Source organism: Lycium barbarum, chromosome 3 (assembly GCF_019175385.1).
Source record: "Lycium barbarum isolate Lr01 chromosome 3, ASM1917538v2, whole genome shotgun sequence".
Classification (NCBI taxonomy): Eukaryota; Viridiplantae; Streptophyta; class Magnoliopsida; order Solanales; family Solanaceae; genus Lycium; species Lycium barbarum.
This window is the reverse complement of record NC_083339.1, coordinates 36,680,286-36,698,650: the sequence shown is the minus strand read 5'-3', so window position 1 is coordinate 36,698,650 and position 18,365 is coordinate 36,680,286. Positions and strand designations below refer to the sequence as shown.

The following is an 18,365-nucleotide window of genomic DNA, read 5'->3' as shown; positions in this document are numbered from 1 at the left end:
CCAGTGAAAAGTTAAGGTAACTTTCAAGGTCTCACACAATGAAGAAGTAGGGATCCATTCTTTAAACGGAAAAGGCTCAAATATGCCATCGAACTATCAGAAATGGCTCATTTATGCCACTCGTTGAAAGTTTGGCTCAAATATGCCACTGCCGTTACCTTTTTGGCTCATCCATGCCATTATTCACTAACGGTGGTTTTAAAATACCAGATATGCCACGTGGCAAAAATGTATTGGTCCACGTCACTTAAATGAAAACCAGCCAAAATAAATCCTAACTATACAACGAGTGGCATATTTGAGCCAAACTTTCAACGAGTGACATAAATGAGCCATTTCTGATAGTTCGATGGCATATTTGAGCCTTTTATGCTCCAAAGCTGAAGTTAATTATCCAGAATCCAGATTACTCACTATTAAGCTTGGATATACTTATCCGGAGACGTTAAGTATTTGAAATTATTCAACAAGCACATTTCTAATCAAGGAATAAACTTTTCATTTGCAAAGACAAGTATATAGAGGAAAAAGTGTCCTATTTGATTTTCAACCCCCCAACTTTGCTTTAAAAATCAAAATCCCCCCTCAATTATGAATAATAGACGTTCTTCCCCCTTTATCATTAACAATGTCTATTTTACCCTTGGCATTTTCAATCCTCCATCTATGTAATACCTTTTTATATTATAGAAAATTTATTTTTTAACCTATTTATACATTTTTATCTAAATTCATACTTTAAGTAGAATAATCCATTTATGAATTTATCACAAAATCAAATATTACTTTTATGATTGATATTTTAATACTAGATGCATTAAGTATATATATACACATGCGCCCACACACACATACAAATACATATTACTGTTTATTTTTACATATATTTGTATGTGTGTGTGCGCGTGGGCGTCTCTCTCTCTCTCTCTCTCTATATATATATATATATATATATATATATATATATATATATATATATATATATATATATATATAATTCATATAAAATATAAATAGCTAATTTTTTAGGAATTTGTTATAGAATATACCCCTATTTTTATTAATTATTAATTATTTTATATTACCTTCATTGAAATATATTTACGGAAAAGGCTCAAATATGCCATCGAACTATCAGAAATGGCTCATTTATGCCACTCGTTGAAAGTTTGGCTCAAATATGCCACTCGTTGTATAGTTAGGATTTATTTTGGCTGATTTTCATTTAAGTGACGTGGACCAATAAATTTTTGCCACGTGGCATATCTGGTATTTTAAAACCGTTGTTAGTGAATAATGGCATGGATGAGCCAAAAAGGTAACGTCAGTGGTATATTTGAGCCAAACTTTCAACGAGTGGTATAAATGAGCCATTTCTCATAGTTCGATGGCATATTTGAGCTTTTTCCGTTCTTTAAATAACATGGCTGCTTAGCATACGTGGTATGCAACACGTGCTATGCTGTTCTCACCTTATATTGGTGCGCCTGTCTCATTCTTTTACCCATTCAACAATGTACAGATCTTGGTCTAGATACCTCTAGATATCTAACTCGAGTTTCTCACTTCAATAATCCTCTAATCTATTCAATAATCCTCTAATTTATCTTCTTAGAGAAACTAACATCTGGCTTACAAAATATAAATCATAATATGGTGGTGAAATTCATAAGTCTGACTAGTTGTCAAGACCAACCTTCATAAACATGACCTCGTACTAATCAAAGTTGTATTAGGTCTCACGTCTTTATGTTCCTCAACGTAAGAGGTGACTACTTCCGTGAAAGAGATAATTCTGGAACTTGTTCAACACACTTTATTAATAAAGCACATCATCACATGCATACAAGATATGAATATAAATTCAAGCGTCAAATAGTGATGAGCATATTATAACATTCAGGGGTTATTTTGTTCACGGGCTAAATTATCCCTTGAATTATAGTCCTAAAAAATATAATCCTACAACTAATTATAGGCCATTTCTGAACTTAACCTATAAAAATTCATGAATCTAGGCATGAAAATTAATGGGTAATCTTGTAAAATGATCAAACCCAAGGTAGAATCACTTACCCACTATCTAAAGGGTAAAATCACTTTTAAAATCTCCTTCATCCGAGTGTCCTAGCTTCCAGAACATTGAAATAAATAAAATTCCGGAATCTGCCAACTTTTATACTACAAGGGTCATTGCAAAAGCAAATTTTTCTTCGCTTTTATAGAACTTCTTCTTTTTCGAACATTTTTTCACTTTTTCGGACTTCACAATAGCGGAAATATGATCGCTTTTACAGAAATTTCATAATTTTCATCATTCGATCGCTTTTTCGGTCGCAAACAGATTCAGAATTGGACGAAACTAGTTTCTATGTGTCACAAATAACGATACGAACCTAATCACGCGTTCAAATTATGCTTTTGACCACAAATGCACAAAAAGGGGCCGGGTTTTTTATTTTTTTTGGAAAATGCATAAAAACCATCCTGAACTTGTCTCGAATTTACAGTTACACACTTAAACTTTATGGAGTTGCCATTATCCCCTCAAACTTTTTTAAAGCTGAATAAATGTCACTTTGCAATGAGACAACCAGGTTTGTATTTAGTAGGTGGACTACACGTGCCTAACACGTGTTAGTTTACCATATATATATATATATATATATATATATATATATATATATATATATATATATATATATATATATATGTTATTTTATTTTTACTTTTTCACCTCTCTTCTGCATTCTTTTTATAGTTTGTTTCTCCAACACTCCAACCACCACCGAAGAATGGTTGACCCACTTAAAACTACCAATTTAACCACCTACCTCCCTTTTTCTTCCTTCTCTCTCCATCACTATCATTCTTACACTTACTGCGCAGACTGTTGACACCTAATTTTTGACCTCCAATAATTTATTTTAATTATTTAAAGATCTTGAATCTCAAACAGAGTGGAATATGCATTTATAAATTTAAATGATCTTTATAGAAATTATTCCAATATAATCTTGTTATTTTATTTAGCAAAATAATTTCAAATATATATTGTGAATTATTTAAAATTAATTCTTAATTCATTTTTTGATTTAATTGCTACATTTTATTATAAACATTTGTCCAAATTAAATCAGAAAATGAATTAATAAATTATTAAATTAATTGTTTAAATTATCAAAGGTTCAATTAACAAGTATTAAGCAATTTAAGTGTTCTTAGACAATTAGCCGTATTTTAAATTGATTAATCAGTTGATTATGTCTTAATTTGTTTATACTTGAAATATTGTGGTTAATAATCAACCCTTTTAGTTTTGCCCATTTTATTAACTTGCCCATTTTTCCCTTTACACATATATATACACTAATAAACGTATATGTATACATTATGTGTATATACATGTAAACGGGCCTCCTTTAAAAAAACAAACTGGCCGAGCCCAGGCCCAAATGACCTTGACCCGGCCCAAGCAAGACGGCTATTTAAGCCTCATCTAACAGGCTAAACTACCCCTAAAAGGGGTTCTCATACAAATTGCGGCTAGGGTTTCAATAACCCTAGCGCCGCCTCAAACTCCTCTCTCTCTCCTCTGCCATCTTTGTCGGAAATGGAAAAATGCAAGAGGTCCTCAGTCTTTTCAGCCTTTGCCATGGCCAAATGAAATAATACATTTATTTGAACACCCCATTTTCAACCAGCAACGCCCAAACACGGTATTGTTTTCTTCTCTTTCCTCTATTTTCGTCAATTCTACAGTCAAATGTTGCGAATCATTAATTTCCATTGTTGTTTGGTGGTTTTGAATACACGACTCCCATTGGTCGAGTCCTAGTTGATTCGGATCGAGGGAGATTGGTTCAAATCGAGTCGCTCATTGTTTATTATGTTGATCTCAATCGTTTATTTCTTGTTCTAACAAGAATTTCTAGAAAATTGGACTTGTCCCTCATCGAATCTGAAGACTAGGGTTCGGTCCTTTTTGGCTCTATAAATAGAGACCCAATTCTCACATTTAGAAAAAGGGGAAGAGACCCAGATCTTGAGCATTAAAACTCAAAATAAGGGTTTCAGTTTAAAAAAAAAATCGATTTAACTTTTAAAGTTGAGTGTCTAGTTTTAAAAGTTTAATTCCTTATTCTTATTTTTTGGTGGTTGAGTTCTAGATTGGAGGCACAAAAGGTTCCAAATTCATTCTTGTCTCGGCTGCGCAACAAAAGGTAATTACTTATCATTTTAGTGTTTTTTTTTATCTTATTCATGATCTGCTTTAGTTTGATAAAGTGTCTGTTAATTTAGGTGTAGAGTTGTTGATTGTGATGTTGAGTGTTGACTCATTAAAATTTATCCTTGAATAATCTTTTTAGTCTCAGTGGCTCCTGATAGTGTTTTGGTAACTGCTTGGCTATTTAGATTATTGATGTGCTTGTACATTTGTTTGAGTCTGAATCTCTATAGTATAGTCTAAATAGGAATTTGTTGTGACTAGTCTGACTAACTTTTAATGATTAATTACCTCAAGTGAAGTAACTTGGAACAATTAGAGGTTTTAACATAAGTTTAAAGTTGGAAAGGGTGGGATGATTATGTTTACCACTTAGGTGTGTCAATAATCTCTGCTAACTATGAACTAGAAAAAAATGAAATAATAGTATCACTCTCTACCTTAAGTACATAGCTTAATAGCCCTAGATATTATTTTGTTATCTTGAAATAGAGAGTTAATCTGACTGCTTCATGACATCTAAATCCCTCTTTAAGAACTGTCAATCTGAGCATTTGCTTCTTAAGGAATCTGTTTTGGTGTGGTTTGTTTCACAACCTTGTGTCTTTGAAAATTTATCCATGATTTGGAGTCCTGAAGAAGTTATCCAATCTAAAACTAAAAAGAGAACTTTAAAACTCAAATCTGGTCTGTGATTGCTAAGATGGATCCAAATGACTTTGAATGATCAATTAAAGTGAACTGTAGGAATATGTTTGTAAGATGTTGATATGATATATGTGTTAATGATGCTTACCCAAAACTAATAATTTAGCCTCAAAAGGTCAAAAGAGATAAAAGGGAAATAAAAAAGATTTCAGTGATATTAGTTGCTCCTATTTTAAATGCAGTCACCTAAATCTACTAGGAAAAATGTTGAAACTAACTGGTAGTGGTCTTTGTTTGAAACTAAGTAGATTTTGAGAATAAATAAAAATTGCTTTGAGTTCTGTGTATAAAGTTTGTTTATCTGAATACATAAAGTTCTGACTTAAATAAGCTATCCATGTATTGAGATTAAGTATGCTTGGAGCCTGCTTTTCCCTTGAATGTCCTCACTTAGTTATAGTAGGACAAGACATGGAGCAATTAAGTTTTTCTTTCAGTAGTCCTGAAGCTGGAATCTATCATATAGCTTCCGGCGCCTCATTAATGTTAATTTGCTAATTCAAAAGACAAAAGAGGTAAAAAAGGGGAGAAAAGAAGGAAATCTGGGTCTGAATATGTCTAGGACTCTTATAGTAAGTTGTTTGTGTCACTGCTTGAAGTCACAACTAAAAATGTGGAATAGGAGATGCCTTAGGTAAAAAATGGAGCTGGTAGAGATGCTCAGCCTTTCTGCTGATTTGAAAATGTTGTTCCTGGCCCTGTCCCACCCTAATATGTGTAAGTTAATCTAAAGATAAGAGTATATTTTCCTGTTGAGGTTCTGTTATGGTGTAAATGGATTTAAAGTCACTTCATGATTAGAACTCTAGGTTGAAATAACCAAAACGTACAAGTCTGTGCCATGGTTAGTTAAGCATGTGTTTCGGGGTTTGGTTTAGTAAAGATATTTGGAAAGGTTTAAGTGTGTACATATGATTCATAAGCCACCTGATGTGAGGAAGCCCTTTTAAAGGCACCTTGAGGAGAGGGTTAAGTTTGAACCAAGTACAACTTGGATCATAGCACTTCCCTCTAAATAAGGGGTGCCATGGTATTTCCTATCATGTTTATAGGGAATATATTCACTAAGTACACATCCCTAGCCTTTCAATTGATATCAGTAAACCAAAGGGGGTAGGATATAAAAGGAATTAGTTGATGTCTAAGCAGGCTGTTAAGGTTAAAGGTTTAATCTGCCTATTTGAAATAGTGAGTTTCTGGAAGCAGGAAAGGGGTTTGTTACTATAAAGTCTTGGCAGTAAGATTGTTGCCCTGAAGTGAATGCTAAAACACTAAAATCACTTAGTTTATTGGAATTTGTTTTTGTGTCATACTTTCCCTTTAAGGTTCTGCCAAAACTGAAAACTATGACTTTTCATTTACTCTAATCTAATAACACATATGATCTCTATATCTCTCTTCTGTACATATACTTTTATCATGTTAAATTTGATTGAGGGCTCAAAGTGTCACCTCTGTGCTATCTCTAGTTAGTAAAACTTGCTTAAGACTTCCTTTCTTTTGCTATCTAAGTTTTTGTTTGAATTGATGAACCTTACACTCTATCTTTTAGTGGGATAGTTCATAGATTTTTCTCTTGTGGTTTTCCTTGCTTTGGCCATGATGCATTGGATAAGTGTACCTCTCTTTATAGATTAACACTGTCCAGATTTATGGACAGTTTAAGAGTTTGTTTTTGGGGTCCTATGTTTTCCTTGTGAGATATTCGGATATGGGTGTTTGGGTTAATTCTGGATGGGTCATTTCGCAATATATACATGATTGGGTTGAGCTTATATTGGCCTTAGTTTAGGTTTGGTCACTGCCTTCAAATTTGAAAGATAATTAGTTGCCTAATTGAAACATGGGCATAATGGATGGGCTTTAAGGATCAGATATACATAAAATATGCATAGGTTAATGAAAAGAAGAAGAGGCATACATATGTTATACACTTGATAGACATATCATATGTGTATTATTGGTATATCAGATGTATATGCGAGCAAGATAGTCATATACCATGAGTACAAAGGGAATAGAGCCTTATTAAGCTTCGATATTAATCTAAAGCTAGACTTAGTGTGAATTTGGGCCTAGCCCATTTCAGTTCAATATAAAAGCAGGCCTAATTCACTTAGTCAAGAACAGGGAACAAGCAGGGGCTCGGGTAGGTTCTTCTTCGGTTCAACTTTGGGATGCCAGGCCCAATAACCTGGAAATCATATACGTGTACATATATTTTACTTTCTATACATATATGTTGTATATATAATTTTGGTAAGATCAGTAATATTTTTTCTAACCGATTTCCCATTTCCTTTCCTCCTCTCTACTGCATGGCCCCCTTGGGCTGGGTCGAAGCTAAACCTGTTGGGCAAACCTATTGGGCAAGGCCCAACAGGTCAATACTTTCAAAACACGAACCGCCCGTAGTAGTTAAAGGGAAGCAAATATGTACGAAAACGTGTTAAAGGCCAAGCCATGGGTAAAAATGGTAAACTAGGGGCTTGGTAAGACCCTAGCCTGTAATGACCCTCCTGGTCATTATGAAAAATCCAGTATCACCCTACCAAATAGAACCCTTCCAATGGTAGAACAAGCTAATAGAAACTCAAATGTAGAAGTCTAAGAACTGAAAACTTGGCTTATTGTGATTATTGTTGGATTTTATTGAGCTCATTGGGGGATGACATAGGAAATATGACCTCCGTTGGGGATTACGAGGCTACGGGAGAGTTGGTATGGTGTTTTTACATGAATTTTCATGCTTTGGTTGTGTTTGTGAGGCCTCAGATGAAGTGTTGTATGGTAGAGTGGAAAACTGTGGAAATCAGCGAGCTTACTGGTTTAGTGGGACCGCTATAACAGACGAAGCATCGATGCGGTGAGACTGCTGTAGCGGCGGAACTCTCACCGCCTCGATCAGTAGGGATTTGGGGTGTTCACTATGGCGGGCAGTGGACCACTGTGGCGCTTGCGCTATAGCGGGACCAGGCTCGCCACACCGGAGGGACGTTTTAGTTAGTGTTACACCTCGAAAAAATTTCTCGTTGATGCACAGTGAATAGGCTAACGAAGGGCACAAAGTTTACGATGTTTCAATAAGTAAGAAATAGTATTTAATGGTCCTAATTGAGATTTCAAAGACATTTGAGGTAAGAGAAGAAAGTTCGTCAAGAAAGGCGAGGTATACGTTGTGCATTGGAAAGGATTCACAAAGTACCAAGTTAATGATGGCTCAATAACGCCTTGAGAAGAAGTTATAACGTCCCCTAGATTGTTAATGAAGTGTTAAACAAGTGTTAAGGAGGTTCCATAAGGATTGGAGATCAAACGACCGACATAAATCGTTTCATGGAAATAGAGTTATACGACCAACGTATACGGTTCGTATAACATTATACTGTCCATATAAGGGGCCGTATAACCCAACAGAAGAAATGTTTTCTCTGATGGTGAACCACAGACACTTATACGGACCGTACAATTTTATACGGACCGTATAATTGGTCCGTACAATTTTATACGGATGCCCGACTGGATGAATAAGTTGCAAGTATAAATATGTGTTCCCACTTACATTTTCTCATTCTTTCCACTTCTCCATCTCTCTCAAGGATTCTAGAGTGTTCTACATATTTCATCAACACTAATTGAAGAGAAACTCATGATCAACTTCATCAAACCAAGAGAAACAAGTGCAAGAAACTTATTAGGGTTCATCCAAGGCAAGAAATCTCATTGGAAGAGAATTAGGGTTTTTCTCAAGTGAAGTATTTCCACTTAAGCTCATTCCCACACTATCAAAGGTAAGTTTTATGATCATTCCATGTTGTTTAAATCATTAAGAGGTTGAAAGACTTGGGTTGTGAAAGGAAGTAGAAAATGGATCATAAATATGAGAATAATGGCACTTTTGAGTAGTAGCTTGAAATGAATCATGATTCTTGATATGTTGTGGCTATAGTTATGCCATAAATGGTATTAAGAACATGGGATGAACATTATATAAGAATGAATGTAATATTGTACTGTGACTATGGTTATGGATGATTTGAAGTGAAATTGGGAGACTTGGATAATGTTAGGTGAATAAAGATTATTGCATATGATATTATGAATGCTATTATTGACGCTTGGGATTTGATATATGATATGGAGAAAGTTGTATAAACAAAGGAAATGCTGCCCAATTTTCTCTAGCTTTAGTCAAGTATGCTTAAGTTATCGATTATCTAATGCTAGTACAAACTCCCTTGAAGGTAGAAACGAGAGCTTTGGAGAAGAACGCTCAAGCTATAGAGTAGCTAAACGAAAAGGTATGTAAGGCTAGTCCTTTCTTCCTAAGGCATGAATTCTCATATCTTTCCATGACTCTCCTATATGTTTATCGGAAGTTATGAGTCTACGATTATAAAGAGCTTCACATGAGATAAAGAAATGAGATATGTTACGAGTATGATATCGAGTATGACGAGTTAAGTTTAAAGAATTCTAAAGTCCATGATATGATGTTCCATGAAGGTAATAGTCCTATGTATAATCCATTGATGTTGTTCATTGGGTACACTCACCTTACGATATTGGTTCCTTCAAGGTGAGATATGATGAATATGATCACTCCATAATGTAATCGGGGGTTCTCGACCTTATGTCACCCCGATATAGTTATAAATTGTCCTTATGCTCGAATGCATATTCTATGACCAATGTATGATAATGATGAGTTCATGATGATACGATTCCACCGTGGCTATAGGGCCGGGCATGTCACCGCTAAGGCGGGCTGCATATGATTACACCGAGCCTATAGGGTCGGGCATGACACCGCTAAGGCGGGTTGCTTACGACTACACTGAGCCTAGAGGGCCGGGCATGACAGCACTAGTGGACGGCGTATGATGGTTACCCAGACGCGGGTTAACAACGATGGTATATGTGACATGATGATGTATGCGATATGTATAAAATGCACTTACTCTTAAAAGGTTAAGCAGGTTATACCCTCATCTTATGTTTCATGATTTCCTTATTACGCTTATTTTATTCATGCCTTACATACTTAGTACAATGTTCGTACTGACGTCCTTTTTCTTCGGACGCTGTGTTCATGCCCACAGGTAGACAGGGAGGTGATCCAGATTCATAGGAGCTGTCAGCAGACTTTGAGAGCACTCCATGGTTTCGGAGGTGCCATTAATTTATTATTTTGTGTATATTTATGATTTGGGCACGACGGGGTCCCGTCCCGTCCATATGTCTAGTACTCTAGTAGAGGCTCGTAGATACGTATGTGTGGGTAGTATGGTCTCACGATTTCCCCATTGTATATGTACGCTATTTTGAAAGCTGAAGGGCTTATGTATATGAAGGTAAATATGTTCCAAAGTGAAAATGGGTTCCTATGATTAGAAGTATGAGAACAATGAATGAACGCAGGATAAGTAGTAGTATGAGTGGTGCTCGGTGGTCAGCCCCGGGTACCTGTCGTAGCCCCTAGTCGGGTCGTGACAAAAGTGATATCAGAGCAGTTCAGTCCTAGGAAGTGTCTACGAGCCGTGTCTAGTAAAGTCTTGTTTATGGTGTGTTGCGCGCCACACTTATAAATTGGAGGCTACAGGGCATTTAGGAAAAATGACCATTCTTCTTCTTATGAGATCGCGTGATAGAGTCGTGTTATAAGATTTTTTCCTCCCTAATAATGTCTTATGATTTAAGAGATGCCGCCGAAGAGAAAAACTACAGCTGCCCAGAAGGGCAAGACTACGATAGAAAGGCAGGTAGAAAGGGAGCCGCCAATGGATATAGAAGATGGAGAATCACATAATGAGGCTCCATCTAATACCTCTCCAACTCTGCCTGTTCTAGAAGAACAAGAGGGGGCTTCAGCTCCAGCTCCTATGCCTACAGTTCCTCCATCGGCTGTTTCGGGTCATCAAATGATCGAACCTATTCATTTATTGACACAGTTAGTTGCCGCCCAAGCACAGTGACAGAGTTTGGGTCCAAGTGATAGGGCAGTTAGTACTAGAGCCCGTGATTTCATGAGTTTGAATCCTTCGGAGTTTTTCGAGTCAAAGCCGGATGAAGACCCGCAAGGTTTTATTGATGAGATGTTGAGAACGTTGAAAATTATTCATGCCTCCGAAACTGAATCTGTGCAATTAGCATCTTATAGATTCCGAGATGTGGTGGTTCTTTGATATAATAATTGAATATCTTCAAGAAAAGAAAATGCACCTCCTCCGGTTTGGCAAGAATTTGTAGATGCCTTCATCCGTAACTATTGCTACCCGAGGTCTGCCGAGCTAGAGTGGATAGATTCTTAAATTTGAGGCAAGGAAATATGAGCGCCCGGGAATATAGCCTTCAGTTTAATTCCTTGGCTAGATACGCTCCGACTATGGTGGCCGACATGGGAGATAGATTGCACAGGTTTGTGAGTGGCCTAGGGACACATTTATTTAAAGATTACTTGACAACTTCATTACAGGAGGGGATGGATATTTCCCGTATTCAGGCCTACGCCCAAAATTTAGAAGAGCAGCAACATCCGTAAAGGGGTGAGCGTGATATTGACAGAGGGCAGAGTAAGAGGGCCAGATCTATGGGTGCCGGTAGCGACTACAGAGGGGGATCGAGGCAGACATATTCCAGATATTCGGGCCAGGCAGCGACTAGTGCACCTCCAAAATTTTTGGGTAAGAGATTTGACCGCTCTATCCATTCATGGCAGTGTCAGAGCTCGAGAGCTTCAGGTTCCCAGTTTGGGGGTAATTATATCCAGAGGAGACCACTAGTTCCACGATGTAGTCAGTGAAAAAAGTTACATTCGGGGCCGTGTCGCCAAGGAACAGACGCTTGTTATGTTTGTGGACAGACTTGGCACGTGATGCGTGATTCCCCCTCGAGGTACGGTAGAGGCAGGGTTCAGCCCACAGGATCAGCGGTTGGTTCTTCTTCAGTGCGCCCAGTAGGGAAGACTCCCTAGATTCCAGCAGGTCGAGGTAGTGGTAGAGGGGGAGCATCTAGTTCAGGTGGTATCCAGCCCCGTATCCATGCTTTGGCCGAACGACAAGATCTTGAATCCTTCCCGGATGTGGTTACAGGTATACTATCCGTATTTTCTCATGACATATATGTATTGATAGTTCCGGGTTCTATATTATATTATATTACTCCATATATTTCTGGTCATATTGGGGTGAAACCCGAGCCAATTAAACCTTTTGAGGTATCTACTCCGGTTGGGGATCCCGCAATAGCTAGACAAGTGCACAAAAATTGTGTGGTGATGGTATGTAAACGTCCAACAATTGATGATTTGATTGAGCTAGAAATGTTAGATTTTGATGTGATTATGGGTATGGATTGGTTGGCCTCTTGTTATGCCAATGTCGATTGCCGAATGAAAGTAGTTCGATTTCAATTTCTGAGAGAACCCATGCTTGAATGGAAAGGTAATACAACAACTCCAAGTGGTAGGTTTATTTCCTACCTTAAAGCAAGAAATATGATAGCTAAAGGCTATATTTATCACCTAGTTTGGGTCCATGACACCGAAGCAAAGCCACCAACTTTTCAATCCGTCCCGGTAGTGAATGATTTTTCGGATGTATTCCCAGATGAACTCCCAGGTCTTCCTCCAGAAAGAGAGATTAATTTCGCTATTGATGTGTTGCCGGACACCAAGCCTATTTGTATTCCTCCGTACCGAATGGCTCCTGCAGAATTGAAAGAGCTAAAGGCACAATTGAAGGATTTACTTGAAAAGGGATTTATTAGGCCCAGTTCGTTGCCGTAGGGAGCACCAGTCCTATTTGTGAGAAAGAAAGATGGTTCCCTATGGATGTGTATTGATTATAGACAGTTGAATAAGGTGACGATTAAGAACAAATACCCTCTCCCGAGGATTGATGATTTGTTTGACCAATTACAGGGTGCCAAGTGGTTTTCCAAAATAGATCTGAGGGCAGGTTATTATCACGTGAGGGTTAGAGAAGAAGATATTCCCAAAACAACTTTCAGAACAAGATATGGCCATTATGAATTTCGGGTAATGTCGTTTGGTTTGACAAATGCTCCGGCAGTGTTTATGAATTTGATGAACAATGTATTCAGGCCACTCTTAGATTTGTTCGTGATCGTATTCATTGATGACATTCTTGTATACTCTCGGACAGAATCGGAACATGCAGACCATTTACGCATTGTCCTTGGGATTCTTCGTACTCGAGAATTGTATGCAAAATTTTCAAAATGCGAGTTTTGGTTAAATTCTGTGGCCTTTCTGGGCCATATTATTTCAGCTGATGGCATTCGGGCTGATACTCAGAAAATTGAGGCTGTGAAGACTTTGCCAAGGCCTACAACGCCTACAGAAGTCCATAGTTTTCTGGGATTGGCAGGTTATTATAGAAGATTTGTGGAAGGGTTTTCTTCTATTTCATCACCATTGACGAAGCTAACCCAGAAGTCAGCTAAATTTCAGTTGAATGATGCTTGTGAACGCAGTTTTCAGGAATTGAAAGATAGGTTAACTTCAGCTCCAGTCTTGACACTCCCAGAAGGGCTTCGTCTACGTCTAACCAATAGCTTTGCCTTTCGACTTTGATCCACCTATGAACATTTTAATCATTTCTTCGGTATACCGTAATGCAAGACAAACACAGGAAAGGATAAACAATCAAAACCTTGCCACTATAAATCGGGCTTAGATGGTTATGTTGTATATTGCGGTGCTTCTGGTGTTGGGTTAGGATGTGTATTAATGCAGCACAGTAAAGTCATTGCTTATGCTTCAAGACAGTTACGGAAACATGAGAAGAATTACCCAACTCATGATCTCGAATTGGCTGCAGTTATTCATGCACTAAAGATGTGGAGACATTATTTGTATGGCGTACATGTTGATATCTATACGGACCACAAGAGTCTCCAATATATTTTCAAGCAGAAGGAGTTAAACCTACGGCAAAGCGGTGGTTCGAGCTACTGAAAGATTATGATGTGAGTATTTTATACCACCTCGGAAAGACAAATGTGGTAGCTGACGCACTTAGCCGCATATCAATGGGTAGCCTATGTGAGGCTCCTCCGGAGAAGAAGGAATTAATTCATGAGCTCCACCAGCTAGCTAGCCTTGGAGTTCGTCTAATTGATTCAGGCAGTGCAGGAATTGATATCAATAATCCAACAGTTTCATCCTTGTACATGGAGGTGAAAAAGCGCCAATATGAAGATCCTCAGTTGAGCCATTATAGAGATACATTCCATGAAAAAGAAAAGTCACCATTAGAAACTTCTATAGATGGAGTTCTTAGATACCGAGGCAGGTTATGTGTTCCGAATGTTGCAGAATTACGTCGCCGAATTCTAGAAGAAGCTCACTATTCTAGGTATTCTATTCATCCACGAGCGACGAAGATGTATCATGACCTGAAGCTAATGTATTGGTGGGATGGAATGAAGAAAGACATAGCAGAAATTGTAGCCCAATGTCCAAACTGCCAACAAGTGAAAATTGAACATCAAAAGCCAGGAGGATTATTACAAGCAATGGAAATTCCAACTTGGAAATGGGAAGCGATAAACATGGATTTTATTGTGGGGTTACCTTATTCCCAAAGTAAGTATGATTCCATATGGGTAATCGTGGACAGACTCACGAAATCAGCTTATTTTCTACCAGTCAAAACTACTTATTCAGTCGAAGATTATGCAAGGTTATATCTTAAGAAGATAGTGCGACTCCATGGTATTCCGGTGTCTATTATCACAGATAGAGGAGCATAGTTTACAGCCAAATTCTGGAAGTCTTTTCAAGAAGGTTTGGGTACTCAGGTAAAGCTTAGCACAACATTTCATCCACAAACTGACGGGCAAGCCGAATGTACTATTCAGACCTTGGAAGATATGTTACGGGCATGTGTGCTAGATTTCGGTGGGAATTGGGATGACCACTTACCTCTTATTGAGTTTGCATACAACAATAGTTATCATACCTGTATTCAAATGGCCCCATATGAAGCTCTATATGGAAGAAGGTGTAGATCCCCAATTGGGTGGTTTGAAGTCGGGGAGACACAATTAATAGGTCCAGAATTGATTCAACAAGTAGTGGAAAAGGTCAAGATTATCCGAGATCGATTGTTGACAGCCCAAAGCCGCCAGAAATCCTATGCGGACAACCGTCGGTGAGATTTAGAATTTCAAGTTGATGATTGGTTATTTCTGAAGGTATCAACGATGAAAGGCGTGATGAGATTTGGTAAGAAAGGGAAATTGAGTGGACCTGAGACAAAGTGTGTGATTGAAACATGAACGAGAAAAAGGTCTTATATACCTATATATACGTACATATACATTCACCAAACATTTTTGATATTTTTACAAACAAAATACATTATCCTTATACATAAAAGGAGCCTATTCTTTCCCAGATATTATAAATCCAAACCTAAACTACCCTATACATAAAGGGGATATATTCAAATCTTTTTCAAAACAAATGATATGCAAGCAATGACAATCTTTTTATAACGTGGAAAATAAACACTAAATAAACAATTCATGCAAATAATCACATACTAGAATTCGAAGGTCAACTGTATAGTACGGATCCTTAATACTGGGGTGCCTAACAGCTTCCCAGGGGATCGCCAGAACTCTTACCTAGAACTTTTGATTACGACGGTTTTTTCACTGGATTTGAATAAACCTTTCCCGTTTGGTTTTCCTAATTTCCTAAAAATTAGGTAGCGACTCTTTTTCAAAACAAATCCGAAAGAGAACCAACAAGTTTGAAGTAGCTTTCCGTGCGCTAACCCTGCCCGCGAAATGCGAACCATAACAGATGGCTACTCTGCTGGGGAGTTAAAGGTTCTAACCATAAGGATTCCAGTATAATGAGAATTTATTTTCTTTAACTGTTTATGTGTTTACTTTCCCGCAGTTATAACTGTCATTGCATGCATATCATAACTCCGCCACTCCTGACATTTATTTTACACTTTGTTTCAAAGGCGACTTCGCGGAGCACGTAGTCGTTCCTTCACTATAAAACCAAAAAATATTTCTTTTGGAACTGTCATGAGGCGGGGTTAGTTCGCGGTCGTCCAACAGCCCTAACGGTTCAGCCCCAGTTGTCCGCTTGGGTTCCTGGTCATTTGTATAATCCCACTCTAGTGATAACTAGGATAGAGCAAGGCCAAATCCTTACCAAACTACAACATTCATTCCTAGACGAGCCTTGGGTATCTCAGACCTACCTAAGGCTCATTAAGAAGACTACCTTGTGTTCGGACGGTCTTCGACCTAAAGACACCGCATTTTATTTATGTGCTATATGGAAACGTGCTTATGTCTATGTGTTGAACCATTAGTCCTACGGGAAGGGAGGGAATCTTATCAGTGTTCTGTTTTGTAGATGGAACGAAAAATTCAGTTTGACATTGTCCTCGGGGCTCCGGATTTACTTAGAGCATGGTGGGAATGGTTAGGTGATGCATATAGAAGAACTATCAATTCCACCCTGGGTCACTTACCCTCAATCATGACTATGAAGGGTCGCCCGGAGCTAATAGAGGTTTTAGCTGGATATTGGGACGATAAAGTGATGTTATTTAGCTTCGGCGACATTGAGATGACACCAACTCTAGAGGAGATTAGGGATGCCATAGATAGTAATTGAACCTGTCTGAGGAGAAGACATAAGCCGGGCTATAACCTGCTATTTCCCCAAAAGCTATCTATTGGCCAGATCGTGAAGTTCCTTTCCTTAAGAGAGACACCATGGAACATGGGCCTATTATATCGAAGATTCAGGGATGCTACGGGGTTCACTATGTACCAAAGGAGTTTAAGAGTCGAGAAGAGTGGGAAGCCACTAGGCCTTTAGCATTTTCCATCGCCGTATTAGGTACTATGGTGTTCCCAAAAGATGAGTAGCTGGCTATAGACACCTAAGTGATCTACCTAGTTCAGGCTATTTTCTACGGTGTGACCAAAGATCAGGAGACTAGGTATTTCGATCTAGCCCCTATCATCTTGGCAGACATCATCCGGGCCTTAGATAAATGCTGGGACAATTTCCGATACTTCCAAGGGCGTGGTATATTGCTGCCATAGTGGATTATCAAACACCTCAACATGGCAAAAGAGGTTCAGGGATTGAATCGTCAGAACAAGATAGATCGCCTTACAAACTATTGTCCAGATCTCGGGTATGTGTACAAAAATGGTCGGGCTAGCTTCTTCGCTGATTTGACTGAGGATCAGATCCAATGGATGTTTTCTGACTTTATATCCGAGACCATAGTAGTTCGAGGCAAGAATTGCCCATTTGTATCACTGGTTGGAATCCGAGGAATCCGTCCCTATTATCCATCTTGAGTTCTGAGACAGTTTGGGAGAAGGCAAGTAATACCCCAAGTAAGGAACCCCAAACAGTTCACATCGAGCACACGGAACAGAAAATCAAGAATGCTGGAGTAATTCTCAGAGAGTGGAACGGTCGTGTGAAATGTGGGCTAGACACCTTAGCCACGGACAGGTTCGAAGTAGGATGTGACCCAGGCTACCATGACTGGCTACAAGGTCATTTGGCCAGTGCACATATCCCGGGGCCCATACTTCATCATGATGTCGCAAACAGATCCACACAGACCGAAGTCAGAAACAGGTTGATTCGAGAGGAGGATAGCCTGAAGGAGTGTTTGGAGGGTACAGATGAGTGTTTGGCTAAAATTCTGGAGGAGTCAGACCCGTGATAGTTAGAATAGAGATGTATCAGATACGTCTCCATATTCAGACCACCCTTGGAAGGGCCAAAAAGGCTAAGACAGGTCAAGCTTCGATGTCAGCCGCTGGAGGAGAGTTTTGCTAATTTATTGCTTTCTTTTTCTTGCCGTTACCCCACATTGTGGGATTCACTGGGTATGTTGTTGTTGTTGTTGTTGTTTTTCTTTCCATTATAGCCTCATGTCGGCTTCATCATCTTTCATAATCCCTTGTGGGAAAATATTATTATTATTAATGAATGATGATTTTTGGGGCAATGGTTCATCTCTACAAATGGCACTCGCATGTTTCAAACGATCAGGACAGCCCTGGCTCAAAAGGCCTTAGAAACATGAGTAGTATAACTATTTACAAAAATTACATGACCGCTAGCAACGTGTTTCACATGCCTACTTGTTATATGTGCTATCATGTATTAAAGCTTGAACACAATTGATCTAATGATCTAAATTACATACCTAAAAGAAAAACCGATTGACTTAAATCTTACCCTATTTTATCTCCACTAAAAGGTTGACTTACAAATGGCAAACCAAGGAGATCAGAACATACTCACCTTAGGAGAGACCGCTGAAATGCTACGACTCAAGGTTCAGCAGATGGAAGAGTATCTTTAGGAGATAGGCAGGAAGATTGAAGAGGTTGA

General features: G+C 38.3%; 1 long non-coding RNA gene across 1 annotated transcript; it reads left to right on the top strand.

Annotated features, from left to right (window-relative positions):
* The first annotated feature begins 3,545 nt into the window (after nt 1–3,545).
* On the top strand, nt 3,546–10,109 carry LOC132633850 (uncharacterized). Its single transcript, XR_009579872.1, has 3 exons — nt 3,546–3,719; nt 4,170–4,223; nt 10,039–10,109. It is a non-coding gene; the product is annotated as an uncharacterized LOC132633850 (long non-coding RNA).
* The last annotated feature ends 8,256 nt before the right edge of the window (nt 10,110–18,365 follow it).